The following is a 19,017-nucleotide window of genomic DNA, read 5'->3' on the forward strand; positions in this document are numbered from 1 at the left end:
ATCTCTCCATAATTTTGTACATGGCATTCATTTATTCCACAAATATCAACTGGATACCTCCTGTACACCAGGGCCTGTTGTAGGCTCTAGGGATATAGCAGGGAATAAAACAGACTTGTATCTCAGTCTTCGTACAGCTGATATCGTGGTAAGGAGAGACAAGCAATAAAGAGATAAGTAATGTGTATACTAGGTTAGATAGTAATAAGTACTAAGGAGAAGACTATAACAGGGAAGGGACAGAGACTGATGGACAAAAGATGGTATGAGGCCATTTTAAACAGGATGGCCAGGCATGCTTTACTGCCTAGGGGCATTGGAATAACAACTAGAAGCAAATGACTTTAGTCAAATGTCACCTTCTGGGTGAGGTCTTTTCCAGAGTCTGTGAGTTACCTGAGAAAGGAGTCCTGTGCGTGTTCAGTCATTACAGGACGTACACTGTGAGTTAGGTCTTTAGAGTAAAGTGTCAAGCAGACCTTGTGCTCTCCGTCACATAAGAGCATGGAAAACAGTCATAAGTAAATAATTGCAATGCACTGAAATATGTAGAGATAGAGGCAAAAAAAAAAAAAAAAAAAAAAAAAAAAGCTAAACGGAAAACAGGAAGGTAGAGAAGCAAACTGGGCCCAGGGGAAATACTGATACAAGAAGGCTTTAGGAAAGAGGTGATATTTGAACAGAGGCTTAAAAGATAACACCCAATAATAACAACTAATCTTTTCCTTTCTGTCAGAGAAAATTTCAACAAAACATCTTTTCTCCTCTTTCTATTTCAAATTACCTAGGTAGTATATGAATACACTTCCACTGTCAAACTTCCAAACAGAAACACATAGAGTAAATGTGAAAGCTACACTCCACTCTTCCAGTTCCACTGGCTTTAAAGCCTGGACCTAACCACTTTGTTATGCTGAAAATGGAGGGAGGAGTAGGTAAAAGAAGCCCTTTTATTTACTCAAAAATATGTATTGAAGGCTTACTGCATAGTAAGTACTGTGCTGGGTAATTGAATACCAGTCTTAAGACAACATGACCCTTGCCCTCAAAATGGTTATGCGTTAGTGATTCCAGACAAAGGGAACCACATGTACAGGCATTGACTTAGGAAGAAATGTGGCACCTCAAGTGGTTTGATAAAACCAGAGAGTAGAATACATCTCAGAGAGAGTTTTAGGGATTAAGTCTTGAAAGATACCCAGGGACTAGATTATAAATCTGGAAAGAAGATAGCCAAGGTCTAGGTTATAAAGGATCTTGTACGGTATCTAAGGCATTTGGATTTTAAAAATACTTTCTGTGAGGAGCCTTTAGAAATTATAAGTAAAAGAGTGATACTACTGCATGTTCATTGTTCTTTTGCCTAAATAAAAGCCTTCTCAATATTTTGATAAATTTCCTTATAATCTTCCTAATACTTTAATAGATTTTCTTTTAATTAGTAACATATAATTATCCTTCCAACTATAAATAGTTATTATAGAAATTATGGAAAAACACAGAGAAGTATTGGGCAGAACACAAAATACATCTGTAATTCAACCACACAGACAAAAATGCTAACACATGATGTATTTCCTTCAAACATACGTTTTCCTAAATGTTTACATGTTTTTCTATGTGTCATATGAACTTACTACTGTACCATGGACGTTTTTCTCACATCTTTAAATAGTCTTCAAAAACACAGTTTAATGACTAGAGCAGTGCTCCCCAACCACTTTTTTGGCACCAGGGACCGGTTTCGTGGGAGACAATTTTTCCACGTAAGTGGGGGCGGCAATGTTTCAGGTGGTAATGCGAGCAATGAGGAGCGATGGGGAGCCATGGGGAGCGATGGGGAGCGGCAGATGACGCTTCACTTGCTCACCCGCCGCTCGCCTCCTGCTGTGCAGCCCCGTTCCTGTGTGGACTGCTACCGGTCTGCAGCCCAGGGGTTGGGGACCCTTGGACTAGAGAATAATATTCTGTTGTATGGAAAGATCTATTTTATTTACTTGGAAATAATTTAGGGTGGAGTTTAAAAACATGGGCTGAGGAGTCAAACAGAAGTTAGCTTGAGTCCTTGCCCTGAACTTGCCCACTGGACGTCTCAAGGAACTCAATTTCTATAAACCTCCATTTCCTCATCAATAAAATGGGGATCACAAAGGGATCTAGTTTATAGTCTTCTTATGAAGATTGAATAAATTGTGGAAAAATGTTTCAAAGCATAGTGACTGGAGATAGTAAACATTCAATAAATACATGTTAACTACTATCATGGTTAACAATATTAACAAATGTAATTATTATATGTAATAAAATAGTAACAACTGTTTTCCTGATGTTTCGATAAAGCAATCTTAACATACACAAAGACTAACAGATGTTCTTTATTAGTATATTAAAATACTCAATAGCCATTAATATTGGCTTTCTGTGATAAAGAGAACTGATTCCTATGTAAGTGGCTTAGTCTATGGTACAGAAGGCCGTTTTTGTACTGAGTTCTCTTTCTCTAAAGAAAGGAAGCAGTTGCATTGTGTAGCTTTGCTAGTAAGGCACAGACACACGTGATGATTTACTACTTTTCTAAATAGGAAACATACAAGCAACTGGACGGGCTTAGTTTTCATAATTAGTCTAAGTCACTCCAAGTTAGACTAACCTGAACAAACAGTCTAGGGAATCTACCTCTGGCCTCAGCCACTCAGGATTTGGGCTGGTGCTGGCCCAAGTTGCCCATGACTTTCCAAATCAAACTCTCCTCCTTACCAACAATTCTCATCCTTTTTGCCCTGGTGTTCCTTCTTAGAGCAATGCTCTGCTGGCAGAAACATACATCTTTTCATGACTATTTTTGTAAGACGCTTTTAGAGTAACAGAAAATCACAGACTTCTAAAGCTTGGAAGGGATTTTAATGTGCATCTAATTCAGTGCTTCCTAAATGCGGCTGTGAATCATTATGATCTAGGGCTATGATCAAAACAGAAATTCTCAGACCCAATCCCAGAGAGCCTAATTCTGTATTTTTAATATGCTCCATGGGTTATTCTTATATACAGCCAGGTTTAGAAAACACTGATTTGATCCATCTTCCCACCTAAAATAGAGCTGTAAGCTAATTCAGGCAGGAATGGTATCTTTCCTCCATTATGTCCCTGATCCCTAATACCACATACCCAATGCAGAAATCCAGACTTGGCACCTAAAAAATACCAGTTAAAATGAATATGAAACCACAGCATATCCTCAGAATTACTTATCTGTTTATTGCGTTTACTCATCCTTGTTTCAGAAAGGATTTAAGGCAGCTTACAAATATTCATATAAAATCTCTCTCCATTCTGAATCAAGAAAGGATTCAATTGTAGAAAAATCCAGGAGGGATCAGCAGCTCTGTCTGCTTCCTAGATAAATTCTAATTCTCAATTCGTAACATCTACTTTTCTGAGAATTGTATACATATTTTTTCTTTCATGAAAATTGTCATCATGGAGAGGTATTATGACATAGTTGAAAACTCATGTGTCATGCAGTCAGATAAACCTACATTCACATCTTCCTCTGTGCACCATGTCTAGCCCATGGTAGCTCTGAAATACATTTAACTGTTCTTTACTACTGTTTCTTCAAACATAAGATTTAACTCAAATCATTTTTATCTCACAAGTATTTATTGAGCATCTAGTACGTGAGGTACTATATTAAGCACCTGGGGGACAAAACAGACAACGACCAGTACCCTCATGGTGCTTTTATTCTACAAGATATAATTATGCCTATTTCAGAGAATTATTACGAGGGTGAAATGTACATAAAGGTTTTGTATATTCACAAGCATTCCATTAATGTTAATTCTCTTCCCCACCTTGATTCCCTTCCAGTGATACACACACCTCAAAATACCACTGAGAAAATAATTCTCCCTAATATCCCTTTTCCAAAAAACTTCTAATTCTGAAGAAAAATCAGACAGAGGCTGGAGTCCAAAAAAAAAGTCCCTTGACCTGTATGTGGGCCCTTTCTTCCATGCAGAACTAGTGGAATTTACAGCCACGTTTGGAATTTTTCAACTTGACCGGTGCCAGGGGAAGAGCAGGCAAGTAGTCACATCTTTACAGAGTTCTAAATGCAGCTGCACTATAGATGCATTCAGTATACATCAACAGAAAACACGCATCCAGACTCACTCTCGTGCTCATGAAGCTGCATTTCACAAGGTAATTTATGAAGTGACCGCAGATGCACCTGCAAGCAGCAGAGGCAAACTGATTACCATCGAGATAATGATCAAGCTGCAACTATTGATACATCTCAAAGACGGGAACATAGCGATTTGTAAAACTGCCTGGCTCTTCAATGTTACATGGCCATATCTGTGAGTTATAAGACATGCTCTAGATTTCCGTCACTGTTTCCCAGAATGTCTCCAACAAAATAACTTTCTTCCATTTTCACCCTGAATGAATACAATGCTTCTAAAGTCAGTGATGTTTACGTCACATTTTGAAGCTGACTTGCTAGCTGACACTCCCACTCCAGCACCTCCATGCATGCCTAACATTAGGCATGCCTTTCCTACTCTTTGAGAAATCTTCGTACCCCTCCCCTCCTACCCACCACTGTTCTAACTGTCCCCAAAGCCTAGTTCATGGCCCACATCCTTTAGAAAACCTTCCACAGCCCCCTGCAACCCATGATAGCTCCTTCACCTTCTAAATGTCTCCAAAATTTATGCTCTGTGCTACTCCTTCACTAGTTAACTGGAGCTATAAAACAAAACCCTTAGATCTATATCAAATTAGGAACCATGACTGAAAGAGGTAAAAACTAAACTCCGTGTTCTTTGCACAAAAAAATGCACCTATTTGAAATCTAAAAAAAAAAATCTTTGATAAGTTAATTATAGCCCTTAAGATTCATAAATCTTAAGATTTCACAGTGTCAATCTTGTTCTTATATTGTCTTTGAAAATGTACTGTTTTCAACGGAAAGAAAAAAATACTGTTTGTTAAAGTTTTATGGAGAACCATCAACAATTTTGGGGATTTTTAGAAATAATTGGGAGTGTTTGTCTCCTATAGCATTTTAAACATTTAGGCCCCCAAATCAGTTTAAGTCTCCAAAGATGGCCCTGAGTGCCTGAGCCAAGTTTCACACGCCTGCAGAGACGAAGCTGCGTACTTCCTACTGGAGAAAAAAACTGCTTCTCTTCCTTCCATGGAACATATACAGCATCACATTCATGACTCTGACACTGGGAGCTTTGGTACACAGCAAAACGTGTCTGTACCCCAGGATAGAAAAAGAAGATAGGTAAAGATTCTCTAGATGACCACACCACCTCTGTTCTGTCACTATGTAGCACATGTCATGGTAAGATCTGTTTCTGTATGTGCCTTTCCTAATAAAAATTTTAAAAGCCATCATTACCTGAGCACTTATTATGTGACAGACACTGTGCTCGAGCTTTATAATTATCAACCTCTTTCATCTTCACAGCAACCTTAAGGGGTAGACACAATTATTATCCCATGACATGGGATATGGCATGACAAAAACAGATGCTTGGAGAGAAAGGATCTGGTTATTTACTCAAAGGTCTTACTCTTAATTGCTGCACTAGACTGTAATAAACCATGAATTCCCTTGGGAAAGAGGACATTTTTATTAATACTTATTTAGAGCTCAGCTGGCTAACAGCAAGTGGCTCTTAATACATGCTTAGTAAATATTTGTTAGTTTGAGTAAATGTTCAAAGTGAATTAGAGGCACAGTGTGGCACTCTGCTTTCTGGAATGCAATTGCAAACTCTGAGTGTTCCCAAATTTTGCTACTATCTGCTAAGAGCTGCCCAAATCTAGGAGGGAATGGAAGGCAGGCATTTCTTTTTCTACACTAGGGACCTTTCTATATCCAAAAACAAACCTAGATGAATAGCAAAGGCACCAAATAGGAAAAACAATGTATAACTGTCAAGTTTTTACAAATAGAAAGATAACAACGTTTGGCTTTTGCATTGGTCTTCATATTACTTACAGCATGCTCACAGATAAAATTGCATCTTATTCTAATGCCGTTACTGAGATGGTGGCAAAGCAAGTTATTATTTTCATTTTATAATTTAGTGAAATTGCCCTGTCCAACCATCAATGATATGGCTAAATTCTTCTAACTCCTCGTCTGTTTTTTCCTTATGGATTTATTGACATCAAACTATGAATAGGATTCATTCTAAGACCATTCTAAGATCTCGGATCACTAAGTAACCTCTGTTATCATTTAAGATGCCTATCTTACTCCCATGCAAGTAAGACATTAAATCACAACTCTGGTTCTACTCTTGCAGCCTTCAGTTTCCCAGAGAAGCTCCAGGCTGTCTACACACTCAATGCCAGATGAAATGAATAAAACTCCAATGAGACCACTGAAAGATACTTTGAATGATGCATCATTCCTCTACCAAACAATAACAAAAACCCTATAGACTGCAGAGAATGTTGACTCTAGTGAGTTCCCTACAAGCTATAGAGCATCTCTACTTCCTGTATATACATGGGATGGGGAAGGGGAAGGGGAGGGGCTTCAGAAATGGTGACTCAAATATTTCAACCAAAGTAATGGCCCTCAGAGCAGGCATACAATATGTCAGTTGTTTACAATTTATTACTAAATCTCAGTACCTTCTTGAAGAAGCCAAGTTACATTTTGTTATTTATAGCATTATTTATACAGGATAAGAGAAAAGGAATTTAGGCTTTCAAGGGATGCTCTCCTCTCCTCCAGTAATTACTTCTGTACTTTCTGTCACAGTGCTTTATATACTTATCCATCAAACATTTACAGAGCAAAAATTGTGTACTATCATGGGTTCTTGAATGCAAAATAATCCTTGCTGTCAGGAAGTGACAATCTTGTGGGAAGGGAGGGTGACAAGCAAACGTGTAGATCACCATTGTTAGAGTTGGCATGCTGTAGTGGAATCTCTACCCCTCAGTTCTGTCATTGACTAGTTGTGTAATTTTTCGAAAAGTCTCTAAACTTCGCTTTTTTTTTTTTTGCGGTACTCGGGCCTCTCACTGTTGGGGCCCCTCCCGTTGCGGAGCACAGGCTCCGGACGCGCAGGCTCAGCGGCCATGGCTCACGGGCCCAGCTGCTCTGCGGCATGTGGGATCCTCCCGGACCGGGGCACGAACCCGTGTCCCCTGCATTGGCGGGCGGACTCTCAACCACTGCGCCACCAGGGAAGCCCTAGACTTCGCTTCTTCATTCTTTGAAATATCAATAATATGAATCAGGAGAGTCAGCATTTTTGTAATGCCTACTATTTTCCAGACACTGCTCTAAATGTTTTAATGTATTATTGAATTTAATCCTTTCACTAGTCCTAATCAAAAGTTACTATTATTAGTTCTATTTTATAGCTGAGGAAACTGAGAGATTAAATAACTTGGCCATGGTCTAACAAGTGGTAGGTCCAGGTTGTGAACCCAAGCAATCAAAATCCAAAGCCTCTGTACTGGAGGACTGCACGCCAACATGAGGACCCTGGGAACTAAAAGGCAAAGGTTTCTAAGCCCAGAAGCTTCCATTGCTGTTAAAAACATATTCCTTTATCGGGAACACCCCTTCCATTTGTCACTCAGATTCACAGTTGCCTCTTCTCCGCCCCACCCAATGCCCTGAAAGCTGACACACACGACTGCATCATGGGCTTTTTCGCCTTCCCCTGCAGAAGGATTCAGCCAGTGGGAGGGACCAGCAAGAAGTTGGAGGAAAGAAGGAGAAAGAAGTCAGGTTGTTTGAGCCTCTGGTGGACTCTCTTTCTGTGAGGTTATTTTGAACTGGCTGCATCCTTTTGGGAAAGGATGCAGGGGCCCTTCCAGGGGCCCTCTTTACTCAGACCTCTCAATCCCTGGGTCTCTGTAAGGTCACAACTCCCTCCCCTCACTCCTTTGCTTTAGAGCTGGTAACTAGGCTCCACTATTACTAGGATCTGGGTATTGCAGTGTCCCTAATGAATTCACCACACCCTGCTTATACCTTCATAAACAGCACCTTTATTAATCTTCCTCAAACTTTCCTAATTATCCAAATCTGAGTGTCCCATCTGTTCCCTTCTGAGATGCAGACAAATACACTGGGTTTATAAGGCACTAAATGATCAGCATCTCTTGCCCCAGCTCACCCTTAACACTGTAATTTTTCTATCTCAATTTTCAGTGCTCCTGTAACATGGGCCTTTTCAAATCCTCAAACTTGCCTGGGCCTTCTTTTTGCAGGGACTTTGCATACCCTGCTCCCTCTACATGGAATGCCCCCTTTTTAATACTACCCCCTCTCCTCCCCCAACCCGCCGCCACACACACTCATACCTAATTACATAAGCCTACCTGTTACATAGAATTTCTTTCCCCATGAATTGTGGTTAAGAAGTGTCATATCCTTTTTAAAAAAATTTATATTTATTTTATATATTAAATTTATTTTATATTTTATTTTATAGTTGGTTAACAATGTTGTGTTAGTTTCAGGGGTATAGCAGAGTGATTCAGTTATACATATACATGTATCTATTCTTTTTCAAGTTCTTTTCCCATTTACGTTATTACAGAATATTGAGCAGAGTTTCCCGTGCTATACAGTAGGTCTTTGTTGGTTATCCATTTAAAATATAGCAGTGTGTACATGTCAATCCCACACTCCCAGTCTATCCTCCCCCCGCCACCCTTCCCCCTGGTGACCATAAGTTCATTCTCTAAGTCTGTGAGTCTGTTTCTGTTTTGTAAATAAGTTCATTTGTATCATTTTTTTAGATTCTGCATATAAGTGATATATGATATTTGTCTTTTTCTGTCTGACTTCCTTTACTTAGTTTGATAATCTCCAGGTCCATCCATGTTGCTGCAAATGACATTATTTCCTTCTTTTTAATCGCTGAGTAATATTCCATTGTATATACGTACCACATCTTCTTTATCCATTCATCTGTCGATGGACATTTAGGTTGCTTCCATGTTTTGGCTATTATAAACAGCACTGCAATGAACACTGGGGTGCATGTATCCTTTTGAAGCATGTTTTTTTCTCCAGGTGTATGCCCAGGAGTGGGATTGCTGGATCACATGGTAGTTCTATTTTTAGTTTTTTAAGGAACCTCCATACTGTTCTCCATAGTGGCTGTACCAATTTACATTCCCACCAACAGGGCAAGAGGATTCCCTTTTCTGCACACCCTCTTCAGCATTTATTGTTTGTAAACTTTTTGATGATAGTCATTCTGACTGGTGTGAAGTGATATCTCATTGTAGTTTTGATTTGCATTTCTCTAATAATTAGTGATGTTGAGCATCTTTTCATGTGCCTCTTGGTCATCTGTATATCTTCTTTCTAGAAATGTCTATTTAGGTCTTCTGCTCATTTTTTGATTGGGTTTTTTTTTTTTTTAATATTGAGCTGCATGAACTGTTTGTAAATTTTGGAGATTAATCCCTTGTCAGTGGCATCGTTTGCAAATATTTTCTCCCATTCTGTGGGTTGTCTTTTTGTTTTGTTTATGGTTTCCTCGGCTGTGAGAAAGCATTTGAGTTTAATTAGGTCCCATTTGTTTATTTTTGTTTTTATTTCCATTATTCTAGGAGACAGATCGAAAAATATATTGCTATGATTTATGACAAAGAGTGTTCTCCCTACATTTTCCTCTAAGAGTTTTATAGTATCCAGTCTTACATTTAGGTCTTTAATCCATTTTAAGTTTGTTTTTGTGTATAGTGTTAAAGAATCTTCTAATTACATTTTTTTACAGTTATCCCAACACCATTTATTGAAGAGACTGTCTTTTCTCCATTGTTTAGTCTTGGCTGCTTTGTCATAGATTAACTGACCATAGGCGTGTGGGTTTATTTCTGGGCTTTCTATCCTGTTATATTGATCTACATTTCTGTTTTTGTGTTGATACCATACTGTTTTGATAACTGTAGCTTTGCAGTATAGTCTGAAGTCAGGGAGCCTGATTCCTCCAGCTCCGTTTTTTTCTCAAGATTGCTTTGGCTGTTCCAGGTCTTTTGTGTCTCCATAAAAATTTAAGTTTTTTTTGTTTTGGTTCTGTGAAAAATTCCATTGGTAACTTCATAGGGAGTTATGAAGGAGTTATGAGTTATGCACTGAATCTGTAGATTGCCTTGGGTAGTATAGTCATTTTGACAATATTGATTCTTTCAATCCAAAAACATAGTATATCTCTCAATCTGCTTATGTCATCTTTGATTTCTTTCATCAGTATCTTATAGTTTTCTGAGTACAGGTCTTTTGCCTCCTTAGGTAGGTTTATTCCTAGGTATTTTATTCTTTTTGATACAATGGTAAATGGGATTGTTTCCATAATTTCTCTGATCTTTCCATGTTAGTGTATAGGAATGCAAGCAATTTCTATGTATTAATTTTGTATCCTGCAACTTTACCAAATTCATTGATGAGCGCTATTAGTTTTCTGGTAGCATCTTTAAGATTTTCTACGTATAGTATCATGTCATCTGCAAAAAGTGACAGTTTTACTTCTTCTTTTCCAATTTGAATTCCTTTTATTTCTTTTCTTCTCTGATTGCCAAAGCTAGGAATTCCAAAACTATGTTGAATAAAATTGGCGAAAGTGAACATCCTGGTCATGTTCCTAATCTTACAGGAGCTTCAGCTTTTCCCCATTGAATGTGATGCTAGCTGTAGGTTGTCATATATGTCCTTAATTTTGTTGAGGTATGTTCCCTCTATGCCCACTTTCTGGAGAGTTTTTATCATAAATGGGTGTTGGATTTTTTCAAAAGATTTTTCTGCATTTATTGAGATGATCATATAGTTTTTATTCTTCAATTTGTTGATGTGGTGTATCACACTGATTAATTTGTGGATATTGAAAAATCCTTCTATCCCTGGGATAAATCCCACTTGATCATGGTATATGATCATTTTAATGTATTGTTGGATTTGGTTTGCTAGCATTTTATTGAGTATTTTTGTGTCTATGTTCATCAGTGATATTGGTGTGTAATTTTTTGTGTGTGGTATCTTTGTCTGGTTTTTGTATCAGGATGATGGTGGCCTCGTAGAAGAGACTGGGAGTGTTCCTTCCTCTGCAACTTTTTGAATAGTTTCACAAGGATAGGTGTTAACTCTTCTCTAAATGTTTGATAGAATGCCTATGAAGCCATCTGGTCCTGGACTTTTGTTTGTTGGAAGATTTTAAATCACAGTTTCAATTTCAGTACTTTGTGATTGGCCTGTTCATATATTTTTTGTTATTGGCCTGTTCTACATTCTATTTCTTCCTCGTTCAGTCTTGGAAGGTTGTACCTTTCTAAGAATTTGTCCATTTCTTCTAGGTTGTCCATTTTATTGGCATATAGTTGCTTGTAGTAGTCTCTTATGATCCTTTGTATTTCTGTGGTGTCATTTGTAACTTCTTATTTCTAGTTTAACTGATTTGAACCCTCTCCCTTTTTTTCTTGACGAGTTTGCCTAAATGTTTATCAATTCTGTTTATCTTTTCAAAGAACCTGCTTTTAGTGTCATTGATATTTTCTATTGTTTTCTTCATCTCTATTTTATTTATTTCTGCTCTGATCTTATGATTTCTTTCCTTCTACTAACTTTGGGTTTTGTTTGTTCTTTCTCTAGTTGCTTTAGGTATAAGGTTAGGTTGTTTCATTTGAGATTTTTCTTGTTTCCTGAGGTAAGACTGTATTGCTATAAATTTCCCTTTTAGAACTGCTTTTGCTGAATCCCATAGGTTTTGAATTGTTGTGCTTTCATTTTCATTTGTCTCTAGGTATTTTTTGATTTCCTCTTTGATTTCTTCAGTGATCCATTGGTTGTTTAGTAGCATACTGTTTAGCCACCACGTGTTTGTTTGTGTTTTTTACATTTTTTTCCTTGTAGTTGATTTCTAATCTCATAGTATTGTGGTCAGAAAAGATGATTGATATGCTTTAAATTCTCTTAAATTTACTGAGGCTTGCTTTGTGGCCCAGCATATGATCAATCCTGGAGAATGTTCCATGTGCACATGAGAAGAATGTGTATTCTACTGCTTTGGGATGGAATGCTCTATAAATATCAATTAAGTTCATCTTATCTAATGTGCCATTTAAAGCCTTTGTTTCCTTATTAATTTTCTGTCTGGATAATCTGTCCCTTGATAAAAGTGGGGTGTTAGAGTCCCTCACTATTATTTCCCTATTATTGTCTATTTCTCCTTTTATGGCTGTTAGCATTTGCCTTATACACTGAGGTGCTCCTATGTTGGGTGCATATATATTCACAATTGTTATATCTTCTTGGTTTGATCACTTGATCATTATTAGTGTCTTTCTTTGTCTCTTGTAACAGTCTTTATTTTAAGTCTATTTTTTTTTCTGATATGAGTATTGCTACTCTAGCTTTCTTTTGATTTCCATTTGCATCAAATATCTTTTTTCATCCCCTCACTTTTAGTCTGTATGCTTCCCTAGATCTGTAGTGGGTCTCCTGTAGACAGCATATAGAGAGGTCTTGTTTTTGTATCCATTCAGCTTGTCTGTGTCTTTTGGTTGGAGCATTTAACCCATTTATGTTTAAGGTAATTATCAGTAAGTATATTCTTACTGCCATATTGTTAATTGTTTTGGATTTGTTTTTGTAGGTCTTTTTTCTTCCCTTCCTCTTTTGTTCTCTTGTTATTTGATCACTAACAGTGTTGTGTTTGGATTGCATTTTCTTTTTTGTGTGTGTATCTATTGTAGATTTTTGGTTTGCCATTACCATGAGGTTTTGATAAAGCAGTCTATACATAAACAAGATTATTTTAAGTGGCTGGTGTTTTAATTTCAAGTGCATTTCCAATATCCTGCATTTGTACTCTCCTCTTCTCACAATTGCTGGGTTTGATATCATATTTGTGTATGGATGATTTCCTACCTTTACTGTATGTTTGACTTTACCAGTGAGCTTTTCCATTTTTAATTTTCTTGTTTCTAGTTGTGGCCTGTTCTTTTCCACCTAGAGAAGTTCCTCTAGCATTTGTTGCAAAGTTGGTCTGGTGGTGCTGGATTCTCTTAGCTTTTGCTTGTCTATAAAGCTTTTGATCTGTCGAATCTGAACGAGAGCCTTGCTGGGCAGAGTGTTCTTGGTTGTAGGCTCTTCCCTTTCATCACTTTAAATATATCATGCCACTCCCTTCTGGCCTGGAGAATTTCTGCTGAGAAATCAGCTGATAACCTTATGGGAATTCCATTGTATGTTATTTGTTGCTTTTCTCTTGTTGCTTTTAATACCTTTTCTTTGTCTTTAATTTTTGTCAGTTTTATTACTATGTGTCTTGGCATGTTCCTCCTTGGGTTCATCCTGTATAGGACTCTGCACTTCCTGGACTTGGCTGACTGTTTCCTTTCCCATGTTAGGGAAGTTTTCAGCTATTATCTCTCTCAGGTCCTTTCTCTCTCTCTTCTCCTTCTTGGACCCCTATAATGTGAATGTTGGTGTGTTTAATGTTGTCCCAGAGGTCTCTTAGGCTGTCCTCATTTCATTCTTTTTACTTTATTCTGTTCCATGGTAGTTATTCCCACCATTCTTCCAGATCATTTATCCCTTTTACTGCCTCAGTTATTCTGGTATTGATTCCTTCTAGTGTATTTTTTATTTCAATTATTGTATTGTTAATCTCTGTTTGTCCTTTAGTTCTTCTAGGTCTTTGTTAAACATTTCTTGTATCTTCTCAATCTGTGCCTCCATTCTTTGTCTGAGATATTGGATCATCTTTACTATCATTACTCTGAATACTGTTCCATGTAGTTTGCCTATCTCCACTTCACTTAGTTGTTCTTCTGGGGTTTTATCTTGTTCCCTCGTCTAGGACATATTCCTCTGCCATTTCATTTTGTCTGATTTTCTGTGATTTTGGTTTCCATTCCATAAGCTGCAGGGTTGTAGTTCTTCTTGCTTCTGCTATCTGCCCCCTAGTGGATGAGACTATCTAAGAGGCTTATGCAGGCTTCCTGGTGGAAGGGACTGGTTCCTGCCCACTAGTGGGTGGAGCTGAGTCTTGTCCATCTGATGGGCAGGGCCGTGTCAAGGGTTGTGTTTACCCATCAGCTGTGTGCTCAGGAAGACTTTAAGTGGCCTATCTGCTGATGGATGGGGCTGTGTTTCTGCCCTGTTGGTTGTTTGGCCTGGCTTCCAGCATTGGTGCCTATAGGCTGTTGGGTGGGGCTAGGTCTTGGTGAGAAAATGGTGGCCTCCAGGAGGGCTCATGCCAATGATTACTCCCCAGAACTACCACTGCCAGTGTCTTTGTCCCTGCAGTGAGCCACAGCTTCCCCCTGCCTCTGCAGGAGACCCTCCAATACCCTCCAGCAGGCCTAGGCTCTTATGAGATCACTGCTTTTTTTCCTGGGTCCTGGTGTGTATGAGACCTTATGTGCACCCTCCAAGAGTGGAGTTTCTGTTTCTTCCAGTCCTGTGGAATTCCTGTGGTCAAACCCCACTGGCCTTCAAAGCCAGATTCTCTGGGGGTTCCTCCTCCCATTGCCAGACCCCCAGGCTGGGGAAACTGATTTGTGGCTCAGAACTTCAATCCTATGGGAGAATTTCTGTGGTATAAATCTTCTGGTTTGTGGCGCATCCACCCAGCTGGTATGGGATTTGATTTTATTGCAGTTGTGCCCCTCCTACCAAAGTGTTGTGGTTTCTTCTTTATCTTTGGTTGTAGGATATCTCTTTTGGTAGGTTCCAGCGTTTTGTTGTGTTCTGTTTTTTTTTTTTCGATGGTTGTTCAGCAGTTAGTTGTGATTTTGGTGTTTTTGTAAGAAGGGTGTGAGCTCACATCCTTCTACTCTGCCATCTAGTCTCCGTCCAGCAAATATAATTTCAATGATATTTTTGAATTAATTAATGGACTAGGGGCCAAAAAAAGACTGCTTTCTTCAAGTTTTTAGCAAATAACTTTGATCCTTTAGAGTCAAATACCTCATTATATTTTGCAAAGCGATTTATAATAATATGCTGTATTTTCATCCACACTTATTCTGTGAGGGCAGAGAAAATGAATTCTGAGGATCTTTAGTGACTAGTCTAGGATGCTACAAGTAGTAAGTGACAGAGCCATGATTTGATCCCAGGTTGTTGGGAATTCATGTCCTGCTATTACTGCTTCCCTGGGCTCTTGAGGAATCCAGTCCCAGGCAACATGGTCAGTTGCTCAGCAAAGTTTCTTTCAGGCCCTAAAAATAAAAGGGCTTCAATAAAATTTTCTTAGGGATGTGCTGGAAACTCTTCTTCTCCAGACCTTTCTTTTTTTTTCTATTTTTTTGCCAATATGTTCTTCCCAGCCACCATTTTTATGAAACCAAACAACACTTTCTGTGGTGAACACTTTGCAAGTGCTTTATTTTTGAACAGATGAAGGAACAATGCCTGTCTTTAGGGAATCTTGTTTGAAACCTCTTGATTGAGGAGTGCCACAATGCTGAGAAACATTAGCTGAGGTAATTCAACTCCTGGGGCAGTTTAATTTGAAATGTTTGGAGTTGTGAATGCGAGTATGCAGCACTTTCCCTCTGGTTGGTAGAGGAGAGAGAACCGAAGGGGCCTTTAGCGAGAAGCTGGAAGAGGCAGCTTGGTAGGCAGCAGACTTGTTACTTGCTTTCTTTCGAACTTCGTCCTGCCAACGCCAGTGGCACAGTTGTTTCCTATTTGAGAGCAGATGCCATTTGTACAGTGCATGTTTGAAGAGAGAGATTTTCAGACACTCAGATATAACGGGGCATTCACACATTCAAAGCCCCTTTAAATTTCCCCCCAGGGCATATGGCGATGCTGCCAGGAGCACACACTTGCTTAGAAGTGGTCATGGAAATATAGCCTCTGTTGACTTAGGTTGGTTAGGCAAATAACCCAGCACATGCTGGTTTCTGCTCTGACCAGTCAGCATGACACTTAGGTAGCTTCCTTTCCAGAACACTTCCTTGGTAACCTCACCCCAGACAACTGGGTTTGAATTCCATTTCCAAGAACGCCCTTCCTCATTCTGGTCCTTACTGTCACTGCCTACTTTCTTTCAGGCCAGCAGTCCAGGGAAATCTATCAATATTTGCAAATCCAAGCTTGTCAGACCCTGCTTAAAAGATTCCTTATTGCTCATCAGATAAAGTCCAGATCAATTAACCTGACTCTATATGACCTGATCTCCAACTAACCATTAACCTCATGATCAATTCCTTCTTCATTCTCCCCCATGCTACTGCTACACAGAACACTTCACGGGGCCCTGAACATGATTACTAATCTGATTGTGTCTTTGCACATGCCACTCTCTTCCTTGCTTTCTCCTTCCTTAGTCCACTCACTTATCCCTCCACATAACTAAGCATCTTCTCCTTTGGGAAGCTTTCTCTGATGTCTAATCTCTCCTACCCTTCCCAGAGCAGCCTAGACTTATTTCCAAAACAGTATTTACCATGTTTATCATGTACAAGGTGCTATCAAATGTAAGTCACATTTCACAAAAATGTAAAAAAAAAATCATGGAAACTAGAATTGATAAAATATGGTACCATAATTTTCTGTTTACTTGCCTCTCCCATTAGACATTTTGAGGGCAACTATTCTATCATTCATTTGCATAAAGCAGCTCCTACCATTGTATCTGCTTCATATTGGGATCTTGGTAAATGTTTTCTGTTTTGTTTTTTTTTTTTTAACATCTTTATTGGGGTATAATTGCTTTACAATGGTGTGTTAGTTTCTGCTTTATAACAAAGTGAATCAGTCATACATAAACATATGTTCCCATATGTCTTCCCTGTTGCATCTCCCTCCCTCTGTTTTCTGTTTTTTAATAAGCAAGTGAGATTTTATGCGTGGTTAACCAGGTGATGTCTCTAAAGTGTCCAGGTGTGATACACAGTAGAGCCAGGAAAGCCAGTCTCTATCACTCCTAAAATTTGGGAGCTAAAGTCACTTTTCCCATGAAACTCTTTAAATAACTTTAGAAAGAATAAGTCATTTACTCAGCCCTGAACATCCTCAGTGTACAAGGCTATGTGTGGGAGGATCTTTCACATACATTGTCTAATGTGATGGTCACTAATCCTTGTGGTGGAGGTGGTCTTACACATTTACAGATGAAGACAAGCTCAGAAAAGAAAAACAATTTGAAAGATCACATGTTAAATAGCAGAGACAGAGTTAAAATCCAATACTCACATCTCAAAGTCTTTAGTGTTTACACCATTTCTTTGCCTCCTTCCCCCATCCAACCTTTCCCCAAACGTGAGATGTCTACAAGAGATTGATACAAAGAAAAATCATTAAATAGGTCTGAATCTCATGCTATTCCCTTTCTCATTCAATCTTTTAGATCATATCAAGGAGATGCTCTCACTTTGCTCCACATGTGGGTAAGCAGTTGTGCCCAGTTACGCTACTTCCTTTGCATTGATCCACCATAGCTTAATGCTCTTCGGCCTCCTCTTACCAACTCAGTAAAGGAGTACAGTTTCAAATATATATGGAGGTTGTTTGAAGGCACAAAGAATGTTCAAATCCCCTACTGACAAACGTTCTTCCTCTGCAAAGAATGCTGAAGACTTACACACAAAGAAGAAAAGTACCATGTTATATTAATTGGGTCATGGCCCATAGCATGACTGATGTACAGCTGGAGTTTGAGACCTAAATGTCCTCCTTATTCCTCAGCTTGAATCAAAACCTCATGACTGCATCACCAACCAGAGGCCCCACACTATAGAAATGTGAAGTAATAGCCAGCATTCTCATCCAGATGCAGAGGGAAAGACATGGGTAGGTGTCCTATATGAGGGAAGCCAAGTAGTTGGGGGTGGGCAGGTTGGTTGGCTTAGCCAACTAGTACCCTCTAATATGATAGAGAAATGAACAGGGCCTCACACATGTGCATGGCCTTTATAGTCGCAAGGACACTGCCCATTTATCTACACATACTTATATATAACCTACCAAATGGCAGGCACTGATCTAAGTGTTTTGAGATATTAACTTAACATAATAACTATACGAGGTAGGTACTACTAATATTTTATAGATGAGGAAACTCAGGCACATTAAATAATTTTCCCAAGATTACACAGCTAACAGGTAGCAGAACTAGGAGTCAACCCCAGACATTCAAGTACCAGTGACCATATTATGAATGACTAAGCTAGGACCAGTCAGATTATCCACTGGTGTTCCCGTCGAGGGACTCAGAAAAGAGGTACACAGAGAGATGCAGAATTATTCCTTGGATGTCATCTAGCAGGAATAAGAGAGAGAGAGGGTTCAACTTCATTAATCGTCAAACACTGCAATCTGTATACCAAGTCAATCAGCAATTATCTTTACTGTAAGATCACCAATTTCATGAACTTTCTCTTAACAACACCAATGATTTGTCACCACTAACTAAATAGCATGTCCTTTAATGAGACACCAATTCTATAAATGACTACTAAATTTTGATTTAAACTTAGCTATTAGAAAAAGTATAGGGACTTCCCTGGTAGTCCAGTGGTTAAGACTCCTGGCTTCCATTGTACAGGGAGTGGGTTCAATCCCTGTTTGGGGAAGATCCCGAATGCCTCACAGTGAGGCAAAAAAAAAAGGTAGGTCAGAAAAAATATAGATGTTGTAGAATTAAAAGCATTTGTACCTTCGAGAACTGGTACAACCTTTCTTGCAAAATAAAAGGATTTACTTGAAGGTAGATCAATTTCGGTATTCTGTCTGAGAGAATTTGACATTAAGACATAGGGGAAATTACCTTAGCAGTTTTAAAAATAAGGTAACTATACATCCAGGTTTATACCTGCTAATCCCTGGACAGCTGTTAATAGTGCCCCATTTCACCCTCAAAAATGTCCTGGGTTGGATGATAAATTATATGGCTACTCTACAAAAACACCCCCTGTCAGGACTTTAGTCTCCACTGTGGTGGATGATAGCAATACACAGATGGAAGACACCTCCCCTGCCCTCCAGGATTTCAC

The 19,017-nt window shown here is 38.8% G+C and overlaps 1 protein-coding gene and 1 long non-coding RNA gene across 5 annotated transcripts in view; one reads left to right on the forward strand and one right to left on the reverse strand.

Moving 5' to 3' along the window:
• GRM5 (glutamate metabotropic receptor 5) overlaps positions 1-19,017 on the forward strand; it is a 533,478-nt gene that overhangs the window by 301,201 nt on the left and 213,260 nt on the right. The window lies entirely within an intron of this gene.
• The window catches only part of LOC109552342 (uncharacterized), a 265,244-nt gene that overhangs the window by 33,995 nt on the left and 212,232 nt on the right, over positions 1-19,017 (reverse strand). For both annotated transcript variants that reach the window (XR_012333377.1, XR_012333376.1), the window contains one exon: positions 17,219-17,293. This is a non-coding gene — a long non-coding RNA (uncharacterized lncRNA). The remainder of the gene's footprint in view (positions 1-17,218; positions 17,294-19,017) is intronic.

This window comes from Tursiops truncatus, chromosome 8 (assembly GCF_011762595.2).
Source record: "Tursiops truncatus isolate mTurTru1 chromosome 8, mTurTru1.mat.Y, whole genome shotgun sequence".
Taxonomy (NCBI): domain Eukaryota; kingdom Metazoa; phylum Chordata; class Mammalia; order Artiodactyla; family Delphinidae; genus Tursiops; species Tursiops truncatus.